General features: G+C 42.6%; 1 pseudogene; it reads right to left on the reverse strand.

Moving 5' to 3' along the window:
• Positions 1-17,951: 17,951 nt before the first annotated feature.
• On the reverse strand, positions 17,952-20,147 carry LOC101706476 (ATM interactor-like; annotated as a pseudogene).
• Between the last annotated feature and the right edge of the window lie 2,855 nt (positions 20,148-23,002).

Consider the following 23,002-nt stretch of genomic DNA (forward strand, 5'->3'; position numbering starts at 1 on the left):
AGGGGAAAGGAAAGAAGGGAAAGGAAAAATGATGAGAAAGGGAAAAAATGGAAATAAAGTCTTTGTAAATAGGGAAGGGTGGAGGGCGTGAAGGGAGGGCTAGGAATGGGGAAAAAATAAGAACCAAGATACATTATGTAAAGGTACAATTCCCAATGAGAAATGTAATTGTGTTGTATACCTACAATGTACCAATAAAAGAATTTAATAAAACAAATATAATGGAAAGATCATTGTGTGTTTTTTAGAGTCTGCACTGAAAAAGTAATCTGCTTTACTTCTCTCCACATTCTAAAACCATCGCCTCATCCACCACACACAAAACCATTTCCTCCCATTTCTTTCAGTAGTTATTTCTGTAATGTAAAAAATAATATGCTTATTTTGATTTTTTTCTTGATACATCAGTTTTGAACATACAGCTTTTCTTTTTTTTATACAGCTTTTCTATCATGCTAGTATATGAGCTATTAACTTTTGTACTTCTCCTACCTGCCATCTCTGCATCCTCTCAACTTACACTTTTTTGCTTTAAATTAATAAACAAAGTTTGCACCAAGACTTTGTAAATATGGTTTGGACAGAGTCAAGTACTATGCTGTGATTACATTCTCTTTCCTGTGTAGCTTTTTGTTTTTCCTTGATTTATTAATTGCCTCTCTTTTTACCTGAAAAATTTTCTAGACTTCTTTCCAAAAGCTCCACTGCATAATCTACTATATCATTTATGTTATCAACCTGTGTTTTCCCTTTATGTCTGCCTCTGAGAGCCCTTTGTTTTTCTCTGATCTGGACCGGTTATACCCTCACTCTAGCATAGAGTGTCTTCTGGAACTTTCCTTTACCACGTCTCTGAGGTGCAAGCCCATTTCCTGGAATATGTGACTTTTTCTACCTGAGTGTACTCTCTTGTTTTGCTGTTTGTTATTCTCCCGTACTTTCCTGACACAATGTGTTTAGGAAGCACATTTTCTGAATCTTTGCATGTCTAGAAAACATCTACACTAGGTATAGAAAATGAGTTGAAAACAATTCTCTCATAATTTTATGATACATTTTCTCTGGAGCTGTCCAATGCCATTCTTATTCCTTTGTGTGTACTTTTTTGTTTTTTCTCTTTGGAAGCTGTTCTTTTCTTTATGGTTGGTGTTCTGGAATTTCAGGATCAAATTCCTACCAAAAAAGCCTTTTAAAATTCCTTGTGCCAGGCTCTTGGAAAGCTCCTTTATTCCAGTGACACAAACTTTAGTCTGAGAACATTTTATCATATTGTTTATTTGGTAATTTATTTTTTTCCATTTTCTCTCTTTCTTTTGGAATTTCTGTTAACAATTCATTGAATCTCTTTATTGATCCTTTAACTTTTTGTTCTCTCTCATTTCTCATTTACTTGTTCTGTTTTCTGGAAAATGTCCTCAAAATTATCTTCTAGCTTTTCTATTGAATGTTTTGTTTTACTTATTCATTACCAAGAACTATTAACTGACTATTCTCTTTTCATAGCTGCTTACTCTTTCATAGCCTCTTGTCTTCTCTGATCATATGAGATTGGTTTTCTATTTACATTTAAGAATGAGCAACTGTAAAAGTTGATTGGATGTTTTGTGTTGCTTATCATTTTGAGTGTTTGAAGACTGACATTTCTTTGGGAGATAACAGTCAGTCTTATATAAATGAAGTATATACAACCATATACTGTACATAGCACTTGATAATAACAAAAGACTGTGTTACTGGTTTATATACTTTCATTATACTATACTTTTGAATTGTTATTTTAGTGTGTGCTCCTTCTATTTATTAAAAGAAGTTGACTGTAAAACAGTGTGACTGTTACCCTGGAGGCAGCCTCAGCAGGTGTGGACCTGGCCCATGGGAATGAATTTCCTGGACCTCTGGAGTGGTTTAACCATCAGCGTGGATCTCTAGTCAGGCTCATCTAGGGCAACAAGGTCCTGCAGAGAAGGCCCATGGGCCAAGAGCCTGTACAATGAACACACCCAGAGCACTCATTTTCTCTGTCCCTGGCACCCGGAGCCACACAGACTTCGAGTTTTATGGGGGATGCAGGGTGGAGAGTGTGAGGGAGGCCCTCACTAACTGATGCTCTTACCAACCAACCGTTCCCTTAATGAGCAGGGGCGTGAGTTCCGTTTTGGCCAAATTCATGGGATGTTGCCTTCTGGGAAAAAGTTGGAGCTGAGGCTTTGGATTCTTTTGCAGTTTTTGAAGCAAACATCCACTCAGAAAACATGATGTCACTGTGGATAGTTTGATTACACTGTGGGGAACTGGCAGCCAAGACCCCTTCCAACCCCAGCTTGGACGCCCTCGGGAAAGAAGAGAGAGGTGCACTCCTCTCTAAGCAGTGTGTGTGTGTGTGTGTGTGTGTGTGGCGGGGGGGGACAGAGAGAAAGAGAGAGAGAGACAGAGAGACAGGGCAGAGGCAAAAAATGAGAGACAGACAGACAGACAGAGACCCAGAAGCCCTACACAGAGCTTCTGCAAATGCCTTTGTTAATGGTGTCTCCAGCTGGAACCAAGACTAGTTCAGGGCCCCTGGGTCCAGCAGGACCAGGGTCTTTAATCCTGGCCCAAAGAAAAGCAAGGGGCACTGACTAATATTTACTGGGGCTTTTTGTGTGGTTTTTTTGGTACCGACCTCAGGGCCTTGCACTTGCAAGGCAGGCGCAGTGCCGCTGAGCTAAATCCCCAGTCCCTAATATTTACTGTTTTTAAGAGGCCAGCACCGAGCACCAGGGATCTCCCAGGAGAATATTCCTGCTTCCGGTTCATATTCTTTCTCTGTCTCTTGTCCACTCCTTTTCCTTTATTGCCTTCATTCAGATGTTCTTCTTTCTTTTTCCTTTCTGCCTCCTCTTCCTGCCTTCTTCTCTCTGTAAGCTAATAAATTCTAACCTCTATTTATCCACAGTTAAAGGCCAACTGCTCCTTTTTTTCAAACACCTTATTCGTATTGCATCATTCCATGAAAACTCTCATTCCCCTTGATATTGTATTTATACACAAGTCATCCTTGCTCTTGTTTGTTTTAATTTTTATTTTTATTAGTACATGCTTGGAGTATGTAATGATTATGTTCCTTGAGGGTGTTGGTCCATGTATACAACACATCTTAACTCTTTTTACACCCCTCCCCCCATCCTCCTCCCTCCCTCCATCTATTGGTCACCTTCCCATTTGAAAAAGATCCAACAGGGGCCAGGGATTTAGCTCTGTGGTTCCACTGCCTGCCTTGAAAGCACAAGGACCCGAGTTCAATCCCTGGTACCAAAAAATTTAAAAAGGTCCATCTCCCTGTTTCCTATTATCTTTTAGTTTGCTTTTAATTTACTTATACTTTATATTTCTCATATAAGAGAAACCATGTGACATTTAAGCTCTTGTGTCTGATTTATTTCATTTAATATCACATGCTCGAGATGCATCCATTTTCCTACAAATGGCTCAGATTTATCCTTCTTTATGGCAGAGTGGTACTCCATTGTGTATAAATATCATATCATCCTTACTCATAGTAAAAAACAAAAGTAGAAAGCACAAAACAAAGAATCAAAAACCAAAGAAATAAAAAACTGACGTTACTTGATAATCCCTTTGTTGACATTTTGGTGTGTATTCTACCAGATTTCTAAGAATGAAGTTTCAAGATCTACTAGGAGATTCTTTGGCAGTCAGGAGTCAGGGGAGTTTGTCACCCATGCCCCACTTTCAATGAGCTGTGGGACCTCGAACAACTCACCCACTCGGGACTCAGTTTCCCCAGGTCGCAGCCGGAAACAGGCCTGGCAGTGCCAGCAGTAACCAGGCCATCTCACACATGCTGGGAGACCGGGGCTTTTCTCTCAAGGAAGCCCCAGCCTGGTGCTGTCATCATTTTGAGAACCAGACCTCAGTGGTGGGCCCACCTGGCCCTTGGGCCTCCTCCCTGAATTCTCATTTTTCACCATTTCTGCCAACGCCGCTGGAAACTGCAGTGCTCCGCTCTGCCTCCACCTGCACCAACAAACTCAGGGTGCTGGCCCAGCACTCCCACGGGCCCCAGTGTCCGGGCCAGGCAGGTGCTGTGGAGCTGGCTTCGGGGGTCCCGGCAGGCAGGGCTGGTGCAAGGCTGCTTTCCTGCCACAGCTCAGGCTCTGTCCTCCTGGTGCCTTGTGGCCAAGTTTCCGTGGCCCCGAGTTTCAGGATGGCTGGGCCAGGCCGGGTGTGGGCAGCCTTGAGGCCTGGGCTCCGTGTGATCCTGGGCAGGAAGAGCTTTCAAGTCCATGCCAGCTGGAGTCCCAGGGCCTGGCAGGGCCCAGCAGGGAGCACTGCAAGTGGGGAAAACATGCTGTGTTGGGTGGGAAGGAAAGATGAGAGGAGGGTCCCGCGGGCCACAGGCCTGTCCTGACTTAAAGGAGAGGCCATGGTGCCTGTGGAAAGATCAGAGAAACAGGAGCGCTGCATGGGGAGGGACCCAGCTTCTGCAGCCGCTTGGCCCCCTGCCCACCAGGCCCACTGAGCCTAATCAGGTCAAGCAGGCAGACACAGTGGCATTGTTTAGAACCACCGCCTTCCCCCTCCTGTCCCTGCTGCTCCCCACCGGGAATGGAGCCCTGACAAACTCGCCCCTGAGGGACAGTCCTGAGAGGACAGAGGCCCAAGGTCAAGGGAGGCAGGTCGCAGCTCTGAGCCTCCCCCCTCCCTTGCACTGGTTGTTTTTCTACCAGGGACCAGAAGGAGAAAACAAGCCAGCCCTTGGCAAACCTGACAGCTGTTTTTGTTGACTTAAAGGCACTTTCTGAACACACTGCCCCTGGAAGGTCGGCACTCCTCTGGGCATGGCTGGGACTGGGCAGGCGGGCTGGGAGGTGTGGAAAGGAAGCTGTAGCCACTTGGGGCTGGATGACTTCACCGGAGCGGGAAACGGCAGGCCAGGCTGGGTAGGGGGACTTCCTGGAGGTGGGCCTCGGAAGACTCTGGCTGCCCCAGATAGGGCTTGAAGTCAGCATGCATCTGCCTTCCAGAACCCCAACAGCGTGGTAAGAGGCTGGAGCCCTGGGAGGACCCAAGTGAGCCCTACTGGGGCTGGTTGGACTCTGCATTTGGCTTCCTCTCTTAGCCTCCTTGTGCCCAGTGCCACCAGAATAGAACTTTGAGGTTTATTCTAGGCTCTCAGGAAACATTTACTGATCACACACCATGTGTCTGATCAGGTGTTAAGGCTGAGAGTGAAGAAATCTGTAGCATCAGGTCCCAGGTAAGGTGACCAGTCGATCCAGTGTGCCCCGGACTCCCCCAGCTTCAGCACTGAACATCCTTTGTCTCAGGAAGCCCGGGAAACCCCTTGGCCCTGGGGAAACTTGGAGAGCTATCACAGGCACCAGAGCAAGCAGCCCCTGCTCTGGAAACAATGCCAGGTACCTAACGCCAAATGTCCTGATGGTGTAAGGCCTGGGAACTGCAGCCAGGTGGAAGCATCTCCTGGGAGGGGAGCTGAGAAATGTAACACCTTAATGGTATCTGTGGAAAATGTGGAGCTATTGGTGGATTTTTAAAAAAATCAATCGTGCTGAGGCATAATTTACACACAATGCAGTGTATATGCTTCTATGTACAGTTGGATGATTTTTCTTTCCTTTTTTTTTTTTTTTTTTTTTTTGGCCGTACTGGCGATTGAACCCAGGATCTTCATTTTGAACTACATCCCTATTCCCTTTTAAATTATTATTATTTTAATTTGAGACAGTGTCTTGCTAGATTGCTAAATTGTCCAGGCTGGACTTGAACTTGCAATCTTCCTACCTCAGCTTCTCAGAGTGCTAGGATTATAGGTGTGAAGCACACCTAATTTGAATTTGGACAAATGTATTCACCTATGTAACTGCTACACAACTCAGAAGATTTCATCTCCCCAGTAACTGCCCTAGGTCTCCTTCACAGACCCATCCTTACCACCCCATTCCAAGTAACTATTTACCTGATTTCTGTAACTATAGATTCATTTTATGTCTTCTAGAACTTCATTTTAATGGAATTATACAGTCTGTTCTCTTGAGTGTTACTTCCTTTATTCAACATGTTTTTGAGAGTCCTTCTAGTTACATGTATCAGTTTATTCCTTTCTTTAAAAAACTGAGAATATGGTTTTACTGAAATTTGTTTATCCATTTACCTGTTAAGGAATATTGATATGTTTCTAGTTTATTTCCTACCATGAATAGCACTGTTACAGGTACTACATATAAACTTTAGATTTATTTTCATTTCTCTTCAGTAAATACTTAGAAGGAGGCTTGCTGGATCATAGGTTAAGAATATGTTCAAATTTATAGAAAATTGCCTAGCTTTTCCAAAGTGATTGTGCCACCTTATGATCTCACCCTTAACATGTGAGAGTTCTAGCTGCTCCACATCCTCACTAATTATTTGATATTGTCAGTTTAAAAAATTTTAGCCATTCTCATGATACCACATGGTAGTTTAATTTGCATATCCCTGATTATTAATGAAATTGAACAATTTTTATGTGCTTATATATTTTTCATATACCTTCAGCTTCAAAATTTAAAATTGAACTGTATGTCTTTCTTATTGAGTTGTAAGTATTCTTTAGATATTCTTGTGATGGTTAATCTTGATTGTCAACTTGATTGGCTTGAGATGCACCCAGGAGATTAGTAAAGCACATTTCTGGCTATGTCTGGGTGGGCCATGGGAATGTGATCTTGGGGATATATCTGGCCCCTGGTCCCTTCTTCTCTGGCTTTTCCTTGCTTCCTCTGGGTCCTAACTGTGATGAGGTGGGCAGTTTTCCTCTGCCACACCCTTCTGCCATGATATTTCTGCAATGGAGCCAGCCAACCATGCACTGAACCTCTGAAACCGTAAGCCAAAATAAACCTTTTCTCTTTTAGACTGCTTATATCAAGTATTTTGGCCTGGCAATGAAAAAGTGACTAATACAATCCTGAATGCAGGATCTTTGATATGTGTATTGCAAATATTTTCTTCCAGTCTGTGGTTTGTCTTTTTTATTTTCTTAAAGGGATATTTAGAAGAACAAAGGGTTTTCATTTTGATAAAGTCCTAATCATCAAGGGTTTTATCTTATGGTTTGTGACTTTCATATACAGTATTAAGAAATCTTTGCCTACCAGAAGATCGTGAAAATGATCTTTTATATTTCCTTTTAGAAATTTTATAGACTTAGCTCTTCATTTAATCTATGATCCATATCACATAAATCTTTGTATATGGTATGAAGTAATGTCAAGATTTACTTTTTCCATATGGAAAAAAAATCACAGGTTGAAATGGCTTTTTTTTCCCTATTGAAAATCTTGGTGCCTCTGAGAAAAATCAACTGATAGTACATATACAGGTCTTTTTTCTGGATTCTCTATTTGGCTCAGTTGATCTATACATCTGTCTTGATTATTGCTGGCTTAGAGTAAGTCTTAAAATGAAATAGTCGAAGCCCTCCAACTGAACTTTTCTTCAAAATCCTGTTGCCTTTTCTAGGTTCTTTTATTTTCGTACACATTTTTAGAATCAACTTATCAGTTTTTATTAGAAAAGCTATTAGGATTTTAACTGTGCATAAGTAAGATTATAGACGAATATAGGGAGAATTGGTACCTCAATAATATTGTCTTCTTATGCATAAATGTAATATATATTTCCTTTTATAAAGATTTTTTTTTTTGCACTGGGGATCAAACTCGGATTCTTCTGCTTGCAAGGCAGGCAGCGGAACCACTGAGCTAAATTCCCTGCCCCTTACAAAGATCTTTTAAAATTTCTCTTGGCAATATTGTATAATTTTTAATATAAAATCATGAATGTTCTTTTAAATTCATGCCTATGAATTTTTGTTCTTGTTTTATTGCTAGACAATTATTTAATTTTTGCTCCTAGCATATAGAAATGCATTTTTGTATATTATTACATCAATTAATTCACTTACTACTAATAACTATTTTTGTAGATTCTTTAGGATTTTCCATATATACAATTATGCTGTATGTGAATATATCTCTGTTTCCAATATGTTTCTTTATTTATCTTATTTCATTGAAGATTTCCAGTAAAATATTGAATAGAAGTGGTAAGAGATGAAATCCTTGCCCTATTTCTGATTTGAGAAAGAAAACATTTAATCTTTCACCATTAAATACACAATTAGCTATAGATATTTTAAAATACATATTGGTGCCATTTATTAATTTGAGAAAGATTCCTTCTATTTCTAATTTTTATAAATGCTGAGATTTACTTTTCTTTTTGGTACCAGGGATCAAACTCGGGACCTTGTGCTTGTGAGGCAGGTGCTGGAACCACTGAGCTAAATCCCCGGCATGAGATTTACTTTTTAAAGTCATGAAAGGATACTAAATTTTGTCAAATAATTTTTTATTAAAATGGTAATATAATTTTCCTCCTTTGATCTGTTAGTGTGGTGAGTTACATTGATTGATTTAAAATGGAAAACCATATTACATCGTGGGACAAACCTTATGTAGCCATAAGGCATTATCTTTTTTATAGATTGTTAAATTTTATTTGTCGATATTATTGATGGTACTCATTAAGAAATTTTGTTTCTGTTTATGAAGGTTTTTTGTAATTTCCTTTCTTGTAATGTCCTTGTCTGATTTTGTAATCAGATTTATGATGACCTCATAAAATGAATTGAGAAGATTCCCTTCCCCCTTTATTTTCTGATTTGCATTAAATAGTATTATATCATTCTTAAATATCTATAAGATACATATCTATAAGAATACTTCTGTGAAAACATCTGAGACTGGTATTCTCTTTTTGAGAACTTTCTTTTTAGTTAAAAATGAGATTTTGTTAATAGATACAGGACCATGCTTGCTTCGGCAGCACATATAATAGATATGGGGCTACACAAACTTTTATTTCTTCCTCAGTTAGTTTTGATAAGTGTGTTATTCAAGAAATCTGTTCATTAACAATAAAATAGTTCATAATTGTCTCTCATTTTCCTCTTAATGCCTGTAAGGCCTATATAATATCTCTTTCAGTCATGATATTGGAATTTATGATTTTTTTGGTTCAATTAGTTTTTGTAGAGATTTATTAATTTTTAAAAAATTTTCAACCAAATTTTGGCTTTGTTGACTCCATCATTTAAATATTTTCTATTTATTGAATCTTGTTCTTCTTATTTTCCTTCTATTTACTCTGGGTTTAATTTTCTCTTCTATATCTGTCTTCTTAGGATTGACCTTAGTCTTTTACCATACTAATTTAAGCATTAAGGACTGTAAATTACCTTCTAGAACTGCTTTAGCAGCATCTTACAAGTTTGCATATGTTGTGTTTATCATCATTCATTCTATTTTTTGTGGTTTCACCATTCACTTGATTTTCATTCGTACACGTTTGCAGCCCATAATGATTACATGCATCATGAGGAGCTGGAACATGCCCATACCACCGTGCCAGGCTGAGTTCTAATGAAGGGTTCCTGCCTATGTACAATAGTAAGCAGGTATGTGTGTAGCTTCCCCAGAAGGAAGTTGGCTGAGGAGATGGGAGAAGGTGCAGGAGGAGAAAGCACCATTTACGAAGCACCACTCTGAGTCTAGGCTCTAAATTCCCCCCTTGGGGGCAAAACCCAGTTCATCCTCCTTACCACCCAGTGAAGTGAGGATTCTATGTTCACCTTTCAGAAAGAATCCTGAGCTCAATGAGGTAAAAGAACTTGAGTGAGACCACACCGCTAGTAATTAACAGGTAAAGATTCAAACCCACATCTCTCTGCCTCAAATCTGGACTTGTTTCACTTTATAATACTTTTTCCCCAGAAAGAGTCTGTTAAGAAATTTGAACAAAAGGTAGGTAGTTCCCAGGCTTATGAGGTTGGAAAGAAAGGACAGAAGATCCATGAGAGGCAGACTCTGCTCTCCCAGCTCTAACGTATTGGACCTGGGTGGGTGCGTGGGTTCTCTGTTATAACCTTCTACCTGGAACCGGAGTGATCTGACAGGATTAGGATCAAACACAGGAGAATGATAAAGATGGGAGAATTTAGCTGCAGGGGTCAGAGATTTAAATGATTGAGAAGAACAGAAAAAGAATCATAGGACCCACAAGGAAGGGGCCCAAGATGTAGGGATTGAGGATGAGGTCAGAGGAAGAATAGAGTCCTTAGGTGACAAAAGGGCCAAGTGTGCAGTGAAACTGTCGGGAATCCCCAGGGGACGGGATTAGTATGGCAGACCAGGACCTTCCCAGCTCACCTGTGGAGGCCAGCATGAGTCATGTTGGCCTGAGGTCAGCACTCAGGCTGGAAATGTCAGCAGGCTGTGAAAGAGCATTTCAGTGGAGCGAGATGCCACGGCAAGGGCCAGAGAAGCGAAGGAGGTGGGGAGTTTGAACTGAGGGATTTCTAAGCTCTCCCCAGTCTGGATTAAATGCTAATACTCCCTGACTCCTTTTATATTTTAAAATAAAAACAATAACGTCACACATGAATAAAATCTAAAGGAGAAAAACAACATACAGGGAAAAAACCCAGACTCCCTCCTACCTCTTCTCCCCAGGTCTCCTTTCCAGAGGTGACTTCTAGTACCAGGCTTTAGGACGCCTGGCACAGGTAGTCTTGGCGTTGAAAAGTTTCTGTGTATACAGTGATACTTTTCACACAAATGAGAGCCTACATGCTCCTCTGCATCTTGCTTTCTTAAACAACTACAACTTTTAAATATATTGTGGATGTGATTCCTATCAGTACAGAGAGAGTAGCCTTATTACTTTTTATCAGCCACACACTTTTCCATCTTATAGCTGTGTCATAATTTGGCTAGTCTTCCACTAAGGGAATTCAGATGAGTGTCCAATCTTTTGGGGCAACACACATCCTTGAATACGTAATTCCTGTGAGTGTGTATGAGAGAGAGGGAGGGAGTAACAGGGACAGATGGAGTGGGAGATGAGAGAGCAGGTGTGGAGCCAGGGAAGAGGTCCAGAGAGTTTAAAAATATCAAGACTGCTTGTCCCCTACTTCAAATGCATGTTGGCTGCTCATGTGTGAATAGGTGCAGCTAGCCTGAGAATTCTCTGGCTGGTGGGAAGAAGTAGATCAGAGGTAGAATTGTATTTGCTGTTTGTCTCAGCTCTTCCCACAGTGCTATGAGTACAGAGTCTGGTAATTCTCATACAAGGGCTGCTCAAAACTTAGGATGTGTATTTAAAATTTAAAAATTATCACAGTAAAAATACATTGCCATTAGACCCCCTTGAAAGACTCCCCCTTCCTTAGAAGACACCTCCAAGTGTTCTTGCCACTTTCTGAAGCAATCCTGGAAGTAGTCTTTTCTGTCTTTACAAGGGAGTAAGGAGGAAGGGGAGGAGAGAGGGAAGTAAAAAGAATTAAGATGTGTTGCATACATGCACCAACCCTCCATAATGAATGTAATCATTATGTACTGAAAACACATAGTAATAAAAATTAATAAATAAAAAATAAAAAACAAGGCACGGTTCAAAATACAGTGAATGCAGCTGCTGAGTGCCATTCAATAGAAAACAGCCTTATAAAAATATTATAGCCCATCCTCTTCCATCTTATTCACTGGATTTGGCACCATGAGACTTCTGGCTCTTCCTCAAAGTCAAAATGACCATGAAGGGCGAAGAGTTTGAATCAGTTCAAGACATACAGGCACCTATGGCCATGCAACTAAAGACATTCACAAAAGAGTATTTCCAGAACCGCTCCAGAAAGTGGCAAGAATGATGGGATAAGTGTGTTTGAAGCGAGGGAGTATATTTTGAAGGGGATTAATGTCAATACTTTGCAATCATACTTCCTATTTTGTCCCAGAGGGCCAAGTTCAGAAGGTGGGAGGAACTCCAAAGTAATTGGTCTTCAATGGCAGGATGTTAGCATCTCTCTGGATAAAAGGTACAGATACTTTGTTTCTAGAAGTATGTGTTGCTCATGATGAATACTGAAGCCAGCTCCTGGCCCAAATTGGCTTTGGGGATAGGTGTAGGATCCTCTACTAGGTCTGGCTCAGCTTGAGCAGAGCCAAGACAGCCCCCTGTGTCTGCTTCTATCCAGCTTCTGTAAGGCCCTGGGACCCTGAGGTGACCCAGTGGAGCCCCTACCCCAAACATAGGGCTCCCAGATTCTAGAGCAATTAGGTGTCTTCTGGGTGCCTGTACACCCATGTCCAAGCACGGCAAGACTTTTGTTCCCAAAGACAAAGCTGTGGGAATTCTGTCCTCCCACCAGTCTGTGGTGTGGGAAGATGTGGAGGGAGAAATGTGCCACAGCTCACTGCATGGCATTCGTGTTAGGCTGGTTCACTGGCTTCGTTTGCTTAGAGGAAGCACAGGGTAATCAGGCTTTTGATCACCTCCTCTGGTTTCACTTCCTCATTCCTCAGGGGCTTCTACCCCTGGCCAGGTGTAAACCTCTGTCCCTCTTAGCACATCAGGTCTGAGGAAACAAGAGCGGTCCTGCTGTTCCTCTAGGCCCTATAGACCCCTGGCCCTAGGGAGTGGGTCTGTTTTCCCCTGGGGTTTTTTTGTTTGTTTTTTTGTGGGTTTTTTTGGTACCGAGGATCAAACTGAGGACCTTGTGCTTGTGAGGCAGGTGCCGGAACCACTGAACTAAATCCCCGGCCCTCCCTGGTTTTTTTTTTCTATATGAACATTTAAAAAATAATTATAAAGCCAATACCTGGAAAACTTTCATCCAGCTCAAGAAATCCCCTGGTAGCCCCCTGGTTCCCTGCTCCCTAATCTATTTCGTTTGTGAAAGTTACAGGTAAGACTCTGGAGACTGTTCCTCTGCTCTGTTCCCAGCCATCATAAACTTTGCTCCTCCACACACGTCCACCATGATATTCCTGCCTTGGAGCCAGCTGACTATGGACTGAATTTCCTCAAACCATTAACTAAATAAAACCTTTCTTCCTTGAAGTTGGATATTGTGTTCAGCAATGGGAAAGCTGACTAATACACTTCCCTGAACAAGTCTGAAAAACACTGAATTAGTGTGTTTCTTCCTGAACACCTTTATAGTCATCTTCCTCACATTTACTCACTTATATCCCTGCTTTCTTTTATGTCCCAGGTCTCAGAAATTTTGCTCTGTCTCAACCCTTGACCTCTGTTCTTGGCACACAATTGGGTTAGGAAGGAATATGAGCAGATAAAAAATAATATTTTAAAAAAACACATAAAAATGCATAAGTGAGGAAGAGGTGGTTTTCTGTGGTATGCCTTCCCTTTATTAAAACTCAGCATATTTTTGGCCAATATCAAGAACTTTGGCCAATCTTTCCTCTTTCCTGTGTCCTTTCTATCCCCTTTCCCCCTCCTCCATTGCAACTCATCACTGACCACCAGTCATGAAGACAACATGCTGCCTCTGGTGGGTAGAAGTAATTACAGAGCACAAAGCACACACAGGTCACTAATTACAGGTACCAGGACCGGTTATGCAATCCAGTTCTGTCTATCATTTTAGTCAGAATACCTGAAATTCGGGAGGGTTTTCATGCATATTTTTGTTTAGTTTTGTTTTGGGGATTTTCTTAAATACGTAATTATTTAGCCATGACAAACTCTTTGGTTCAGACTGAAAGCTATATGCAGAGGGGTTGCCTCTCAAATCGAGGTAATAATTAATGAAATGCCTGTGCAAAATAAAGTGCAAACAGTGTAAAAGTGAAGTATGTCATTCATCCAAAATGATTGATTAAATGATGAAATAAAAACGTATACCCACTGCACTGGGTACTTTTTCTTTCGTGCATCTTCTTATGACTGAACCTGTTTCACGCCTTCAAATTTTAAAAGTAATACATAATGGTCACTTAGAATCTGCTATATACTCTGATTTAGTTACAAAGTCTCTTTATAAACAATAATGTAGACACACTTTATTCATACTTTAAAGGTTAGATAATGCCATCTTTGAAAGGATTGGTATAAATTACATTATAAAACTTAGATTAACAATTTGGTACATTAAATACAAATGTCACTTGCATCAAAAGGACATGTTGGGCCAGGGATGTAGCCCGCTGCACCTGCCTGGCAAGCACAAGGTCCTGAGTTCCAGCCCTGGTAGCAAACAGAAAAAAGGACATGTTCAGTTTTACAGAACAGCTACAGGTACAACAATGAAATGCAGTTAACGAAAGTCATGCATTTCTAATTAGAAGGTAGTTTACTTTAATGCTTTCTTGTTTCTCCTTGATAACGACTACATTTTCCACACAGGAAAGAATAATATCGGAACATTCCTTATAATTTTAAGAGTGGCTAATACATCAGACCAATCAAAGCCTTCATGAAATAGCTTGCAATGGAATGACTCCAAAGTGATGAAGGGACCTAAGGAACAAAAATGGCCTGAATAGAACGGAAATCTATGTCAGTAAACAGGTATCATCTAAACTGAATTTATCAGGGTTGGTATATTCCCAAAGAAACAAACTAGAAAAGTGAGAGGGAAGAAATACACCAGTTCCCATTATTTCATGTAAAAAGAAAGACTAATGCTACAGACAGTAACATATAAAGACAATGTTTTGAAGAAATGCTTTTTCTTAAGATGTCTGATTTTGTTATCTGGTACAATTGGCCAAATAAAATGAGATGGGAAGTGTTCCTTTCATGCATATTTTTGAATGGAATTTTCTTGGGCCCATCCTTATCACCCTGGTCTACCCTGGCCTATAATTTTCTCTCTCCTGGACCCTAGAGAAGACTGCCAAATGCCTAGTTTCTCCTTGTTCCCCGAGCTGAGCATCCTCTGGCCATTTTGGTCCCTACCTTAACAGAATGGTCTAATTTCTCTGTCTTTATCTCTTGGGTGACTGTACCTGTCAGGATCCAGCCAAGAGCGGAAACCACATGAACTATTTAGATGGAGAGAATTTAATACAAAGAGTTGTGGACAGTTAAAAAGTTGTCCACTAGAGAAGAGGCAAGGAGAGAACCCTGAAATGTCATGAAAATGCCAACTGCAGGAAGTAGTTATGACAACCCCTCACCCTGGGGGGATGAGAATGGATTATTAAAACTCAGAAACCCCAAAGAGGGGAGCACAGAGCTGAAACTCAGTCTTCCGGGGAAGGGCAGGAAGCTAAACTCAGCTTGTCTCTGGTCTCAGAGAAGGGAACCCAGACCTTTGAGAAGGGCTTCCGGCCAGCAGGTGCTAGTGTCTCCAACATGGGAAGGGGACGCAGAAATGCTGATTCCATGGTGGAGAAACTTCAGGCTGGATTCAGCTGCTGCTATAGGAAGGCTTTGCTACCATAGTTTCAGAGAGTAGTGGGAGGCTGGAGCAATACTCACTGAAAGCCAAGCCCACAGCCAGCAGACCAGAAGAAGTGGTGCCTTCTCCTCTTCCAGCATGGCAAGTCTCCATCCTCCGGGCAGAGCCAGGTGGGTAAGAGCATCATAAGGCAAGCACGAAGCAGAGGACAGAACCTGGGGCTGAGAAACAATAACTTAATGAGCAGCACAGAGGGTTTGAAAGGTAGCCCGGGACTGGCTCCCCACTGCAGCTCACACGGCCTGGACACTCTCCCTGTCCGGAGAAGCAGAGGTCACTGTGTCGGATGGTGCCTGCCCTGGCGTACATACAATCTAGTGGGCGGGCACATGAGCATTATTACTACCGTACGCGTGAGATGCTCCCCTCCACCGCTCACCCAGCCCAGACTTTCAAGTTCTCCCTGCTTTTAGCAGTCATCAGGGAAGCCCTCTTGGAGTTGGGGGTGGGGTTGTCAGCCCTGTCCAGTCTTGGGGAGGAGAACTACAGCCTGTTTGTTCCCTGGGAAGGAAACCTGCCAGGCCAGTGTGAGGAAGAGCAGGCAGGTGAGTGAGGGGCTGGAAGACAGAGAGGTTAAAGAAGTCAGGCGAGTCCAGAGCAGACAGAATCCAGGAGGCTTGTGAAAGTTCGCATTTTATTCCAAGAGAGATGGGAAACTATTGGCAGGGTTTTAGGCACAAAATCAGAGTGATCTGATTTGTGCTAAAATTGAACACTCCATGGAGAATAGCAGGAAGAACAGAAATAGAAAGGCCAGAGAGTGCCAGGAAGTGTGCTCTCCCACGTTATCCTGTTTAAATCTCTCACTAACCGTGTAGAGAGCAGACATCACCCTTACTGCACAGGTGAGGAAAGTGAGTCTTTGAAAGTCATTCAGCTAATTAGAACCAAGATTCAAATCTAGACCCCAGATGCCCCAGTGGGCTGGGCCTTGTTCTGGTTCTAAGTAGGGAAGGGGCCCAGGGACAATGTCCCCTGAGTTACTGTGGAGGACCCTGCCAGTGAGAGAATCCCTGACTCTTAATCCCATGGAGGCCAGGGTGGGTTAGGACCTGGGAGAGAGCCAATGGTGAAACAAAGGGTGTTGCCTGAATTAGCACATCACTGTAGAAAGTAAGAGTGAAAATGTCGCACACAGCAGCCCTTACCATTCGTTTCTTTGTCACCAGTGGCATTTATAGGATCTCCGGTTGGATGGCCAATGTAGTGGTGATGGCCAGCACCTTTGTCCTATTCTTGATTCTAGAGCGAATGCCCCTCCCTCCTTCTTCCTCCCTTTTTCCATCTCTCTGTGTTTGTCTGTCTTTCCCCTTCTGTCAACGTCATCATCTTTCCTTCTGTTCCTCACATTCTCTGTCGTTTCTCTTCCTGCTCTCTCCGTCTCATCCTGTCTGCCTCTCTTTTTTCTCTCTCTTTCCCCTCCTCTCTTTAGCAAAAGGGTCTTTTATTAACACTGGAAGGCTGAGGGGAGAGACTGGTTTGGTGGGAGCCTGGCTATATTCAGGGACTCTAACACTGGATCAGACTATGTCTCTGTATCTTATGGTGGCTTCTTTCTTGGATCTTCTCTCCCATTTAGGCAGACATCAACAAAATCTAGGCTTTCTGCTTCTGAATTAGCAATCCAATGAAGAAAAACCACCTCTTTTCTAATACTTCCAGCAAAAGTCTGGAAGCTGATATGCTTTGGCTAATTGGTTCAGCCTGGGCAACGAGCCCATTCCTACAATCGCAGTGGTATTGTCACTGGTCAGAGCTGAGTCACCTGGGGGCAGATGTGAGTGGTGAGGTCAGCCCCATTTGAACCACATGATGCGAGTAAAGGTGTTTATTCAAAGGAGAATAGGGTTGTTGTTACCTGACAAAGAGCCAGTGGATGCTTGCCCAATACAACGGGTGTCTGCTGTTGGTAGCACTTGAGCTGGACTTGCTGCAATCAGGAGGAAGGGAATTCTGGGAGGAAAAAATGGGACAAACACAAGCTATGTGCAGGAGAGAGTTGAACTACCAAGCTCATCCTCCTGGTAGGTAGGCCCTGCGCTGGCAGACAGAAAGAGAACTTAAGACTTTCTCATTTCTTTTTAAAACAACATTTGTTGCTGTTGTTGTTGTAATCATCATTTTTTTTTTTTTTTGCTTTTAGAGGTTTTATTACAAAAGACTTCAAACATATACAAAGCAGAGTAGATAATAAACCTCCATGAACACATCACTCAATTTTTCAACTACTACTGTTTTTCCAATCATATTTTACTTATCCTCTCCCACAGAGTATTTTAAAGCAAAGCCCAGGTGTAACATTATTTTACCCCTAAATATTCAGGTATGTATTTCTAAATCTAAAGGCTTAAAAAAACCATAAACACAATACATCACAAAACTTGACATCATTTCTTTTATTTTTTTTAGGTCAACATCTTACACTTTATAATACACTCACATTTATACACAAATAGTGTGTTTCTTTACAAGTACAAAAGGCAAAGAATCGCAAAGAACCTAAGCAACTGCGTCATGGACTACATTCAACAGAGTTAATACCGTTATCCCCATTCCCCGTTTTTTTTTTTAAAGTCCGGGAGGAAATGGGAACTGACACTCACATTGGCCTAATCCTTTAGAAGTTGTGCAGCTCAGCACACGTCTGGGCTTCCACGGAGCTGAACTGAGACTCCATGGTGTTCAGGCCAAATCAGCCAGCAGGAAGTTGTCCACGGCTGTCTGCGTTTTGAGGCTGGTGAAGAACAAGCTCCCCAGAGCCTCCAGGCCTGACCTGGTGGTCTGCATTTCGGCGCTGTTCAGCTGCACCTTGCTCTCCAGAGTGTGGACACTTCAGGGGGTGTCGGATGAGTCGGTACTCAGGGAAAAGCTGGAGTGTTTCAGGTTGCTGCCGAGGGGCAGGTGAGGGCTGCTGTCTAAAAAGGTTTAAGTCCATCTGGGTCTGCGTGTCGAACATCTCAAGCCCTAGAAAGTGAGCCCCGCCCCTGCACCCATAGGGTAGGGCCGACGGATCTTCGAGAAAGAAGTTGGTCTGTGTCTCTACGTCCAGCGACTCCAGGACCAGCTCTGTGGCCATGATGCTGAGGCTGCTCTCTTCAGTTTCGGTCTGGATGTTGGAGGCGGAGAAGAACTCTTCAATATCAAAATTGATGCTGGGGTTCTGGGTGGGACTGGAGGGAAGCTAGGTGTCAGCCCTGGGATTGGCATCAGACAAAAGACCACAGTTGTCCAACGCCTGACGGGGCAGTGTGCTTGACAAGATAATTTCTAAGTCGCGCAACAGATCTATGGTGGGGGTCTGGTTATCTGTCGTGTTCTGTGAGGAAAGTATACCGTTCTGGGCACTAAAGTTTAAGATGGGTGCGGATTTCTCAGTATCTTCACTTACAGCCTTAGGGTTGCTCTGAGGTAACAAACTGAGTGACGGTCTCTGCTACTAAACTGCTGTTTATAATTTTATCTGTGGGGACGCTGTCTGAGTGGACACTCTCAAAAATGTCCCCACACATCCCGACTTGGTCCACCTGCATCTGGGCATCTGGGGGCCCCAGCACCCTGCAGGTCTGGGTCTCCCTGGAGACCCCACCTGGCTGGAAACAGGTGTCGATGAAAGCATCCAAGTGGCGGTGGATGACACTGCTTTACAGCTGGGCAGCAGCATCCGAGCGGGAACACTAATGGGAAGGGACACTCGGGAATCAAACGACAGGTCAGTTTGAGAACAAGACGACACGGAGGAGTCAGGGCCAGGCCATGGGGCACAGGTGACCAAGTGTGGCGAGGCATAGGTCAGATCTGTCTGCACACCGATGGATGAAATTCGGTTTCTTTGACACTGGCATTAGAAGGGCTCTTCCCCAAGTTTGCCTGAGCACCTGTACTAACCGGCTCAACACTGGGGTTTATAACTTGTGAGAGAGGCAGACTCTTCTTCAGGGAGCACGCCTTGGAATCTAGGCCGAGGATCAGAGCCCCCACGGGAGGGGCAGCAGGTGCATGGCGCCCGTTGCTGAGCCCTGATAGATGCCCAACACCACGGGCTGGGCTGCAGAGTCAGCTGTAGGCACAAAGGCCAGCATAGGTGACAGCTGCATGACCGGAAGCTTCACCAGAGCCACCTTGGGCTTCGGTAAGAGGCACTTCTGAGGGTATCGTGGAGGTGTGGTGATGCTTTGCTTCCTGGAGCCTCAGGAGTCCTCAAGAGAGGGTATGAGTTTTATTTCTGACGTCTCCAGTTCCTGGGCTTCGGGCCAAGAGTTTGGTTGGCTGCTCAAGGATTCAATGGTCTTTGGGGACAACTTCTGGTTTTGCAGGTAGTTTTCCATTTTCCTTTTTTTACTAGGTTGATCCCCAGAGATACCTCCCTTCTGGCAACCCTGAGGACTGGGCTGTCCTGGCAAGCAGGTGTTCAGAAGAGGTGCAAACAGGAAGGAGGAGCGTTTCTCTTTTTAAGGCTGTGCTCTGCAGGGATCTAGCGGCCCGTGCGGTAGAGGTGTGACTGCAGCGCCGGCCTGCTGGCTAGGGGCAGCCGCATGTGGCCTGGAAGGCCTTGCCGGAGTCCGCGTGCCCCTTCAGGTTCCACTTGGTGCCGTACGAGTTGCTGCATTTGCCCCATTTCCACTTCTCGGGGTGCATCTTCGTGAAGCGCTGGTTTACGAGAGAAAACTGTGAAAATGGTCTGTCGGGGCCTCTGGGGCATCCTTCAGTTGGACAGCAATAGAATTTTGCTACGGTCTTCGAGTCTTTTCTTATTGTTGGGTTTACTATGCCATCCTGCAGGCGGTGGCTCTTGACCAGGCCGGCGGCGCAGGGGGCGCGGGGTGCTGCCCTTCAGCCGGGGCCCTGAGCCTCCCATGGGCCCGAGGCAGCAGGGGTGGTTCCACTCAGCGCCCTTAACATCATTTCTTAATATGGTCTAACAACAAATCTGTGTTCGAATTTCTATGATTGTTCTCAATAATTCTTGTGTAAGTTGGCTGGTTTGAAGACCTAAATGCAGTCCACACATTGTATTTGTTGATGTGTCTCTTAAGTCCCTCTGTATTTCCAACAAACTTTTATTTGAAGGTCAATTTTAAGACCCTTGTAGTCTATAACAGCCTCTCTACTCTTTTTTCCCCCGTGCCATTTATTTGTTGAAGAAGCCGGGTGATTCTGAGCTTTACTGGCAATGCTCGATATCATGAAGATGTTGAATGTATTCTGTCTTTGGCTCTGTCATCTGTAAGCTGCATGATAGATCTGGATGCTGACTCTCTTTGGGTCAGTGTTTTCCTCTTTCCTTTACTGGCAAGTTGACTTCTCAAATGGTGTCCTTGCTACTGTGTTGTTGAGTCCTAGAAGGAAGCATAAAATGTCCAGTTCCCATAAAGAGAATACTTTCAATTCTTCCCTTTTAGGAAAGGTGGTGTTGCAGGCCTTTTGTGTAGATACTGTATATTAGGTCTAAAAATTCCCTTTTATTCCTAGATTGATAAGATTATTTTAAAATGTGAATGGAGATTTAATTTACTAAGTATCCTTTCTACATCTTTTCATCTATTTTATTTTCTGGTTCTGGTAAACAGGTTTTCTATCCACATAGAAGAAGCTGGGGTTTCTTCCTACTCTTCCTGTTCTCTAGAAGAGTTTGTGTTGGATTTGAAATTTGTCTTCTCGGAGTGTTTTGGTAGAATTTGCCTGTAGGTCTTTCTTCATAGGCCTGCTATTTTCCTTGTGGGAAGATTTTCAACCACTGATTCAATTTCTGTCATGGTTTCAGACTCCTCGAGTCTTTGACCTCTTGAGTTAATTTGGTGAGTTGTATTTTCCTGTGAATTTGTTTGTTCCATCTGAGTTTTCAAGGTACCGGCATCAAATTTTTGTATTTCCATCTAAAGTCACCTTTTCCATGCGAATGTTCTCTCTTTATGCCTTCTTGCACTTTTCTTGATCAACATTGCCTGGCATGCAGCAGTTTTCTTAGTCTTTCCAAAAAACTGACTTTTGACTTTGTTGATCTTCTCTAGTCTAAATTTTCTCCTTGCCAGTTCATGAATCTCTAACTGCTAGTATATGCTTCTCTCCACATTCTGTGTGTACTAGGCTGCTTCTTCACACTTTTGAAAGTGGACACTTAGCTCATTAACTTTCGCCTTTCCTTTCCATCTGGTATGAACATGAAGATTGTTAGCTTTCTCTCCAAGTCCTGCCTCAGCCCCACTCCTAAACTTCTGAGATGTGGTTATTTTTCAATATAAAATAGTTTGAAAATATTTTCGATATTAATTTAAACTAATTTCTATTATATCTTTTTAGACTCATGAACTTTTGGAAGTGAATTTCTATTTTTATGACTTTTTCAAAAATAACTTTTAATTTACACTGAATGACGTACACTCAGATTATGGGTCTACTTTGCTGAGTTTTACCAAATCCATACAGCTGTGTAAATCACACATCTGTCAACACAGAGACAGTTTCCGTGACAGCAGAAGCTTGTCTTGTGGTTTCTCCATTGGCCTTTGTTCTTCCCCTGCACGACCGGAGGCAACAACTATTCTCATTTTAGCATCATAAAATTTCCCTTGTAAAATTTAATATAAATGGAATCACATTGCATGCACTCTTTTGTGTCTCGCTTTTTTCTTTTGTTATAGTGTTTATTCACTTTTTTATGTGTTGCTTTGTATCCTGTTATTGTTCTCCGTCCTTTTTTTCTCCTCTTTTGTTCTCCTCTCCCTTTTCTTTCTTTTTCTTTTGTACCGGGGAGCAAACTCAGGACCTTGCGCTTGTGAGGTAGGTGGGGTGCCACTGAGCTAAATCCCCGGCCCCTCCTCTCCCTTTTCTTCCCTATTCATCATCTTATTCGACTCACCCCCATTTACCCTTCCTTTTCATAGTGCCCTGAGCATGTGATGATCGTAATTTGTTTATTGTTCTTCTGTTGTTGGATATAAGGGCTGTTTCTAGGTTTCGACAATTATGATTAAAGCTGCTGTGAATGTTTTTATACAAGTCTTTCTGTGGAATATGTTCTGATTTCTCTTGGATAAAATACCTAGGAGTGGAAGTGCTGAGTCATATGGTAAGTGTATGTTTACCTTTATAAGAAGCCAAACAGTTTTCTAAGGTGGTTCTTCCCGTTTACACTCCTACCAGAAAAATATGCCCTGACATTTGACATTTGAAGGCTTTTAGTCTTTTTAATTTTAATTATTCTATGGAGTAAAACATGATGTCTCAGTTGTTCTTAAAAATCGGTCTTATAACATTTACGCTGTGTACAATGAAATACAATATTTTTTGAAACAAGGTCTAGCTTTGTAGCCCAGCCTGGCCTTGAACTTGAGATCTTCCTGCTCCAACTTCCTGACTGCCAGGATCACAGGCATGCATCACCATGCTGGGCTTCAGTGCATAATTTTAAATGTATAATTTGGTAAGTCTTGACAAATATATAATCATCTATATAGGGACCACCTTGAGTCAGAATATAAAACATTACTCTTGTTTCATGCTCTTCTACAATGTCTTATACCCTAACCCTGCCCTGGGTAACCACTGATCTTATTCACTCAGAATTGGTTTTGCTTGTTCTGGAATTTAACATAAGTGGAATTATACACTATGTACTCTGTTCTGTATGGCTTCTTTCAGTCAGCATCATTTTTTTGAGATTCATCCATT

This window comes from Heterocephalus glaber, unplaced genomic scaffold, assembly GCF_053883595.1.
Source record: "Heterocephalus glaber isolate CG9 unplaced genomic scaffold, H.glaber_assembly_v1.0 deba00001460, whole genome shotgun sequence".
NCBI lineage: Eukaryota > Metazoa > Chordata > Mammalia > Rodentia > Bathyergidae > Heterocephalus > Heterocephalus glaber.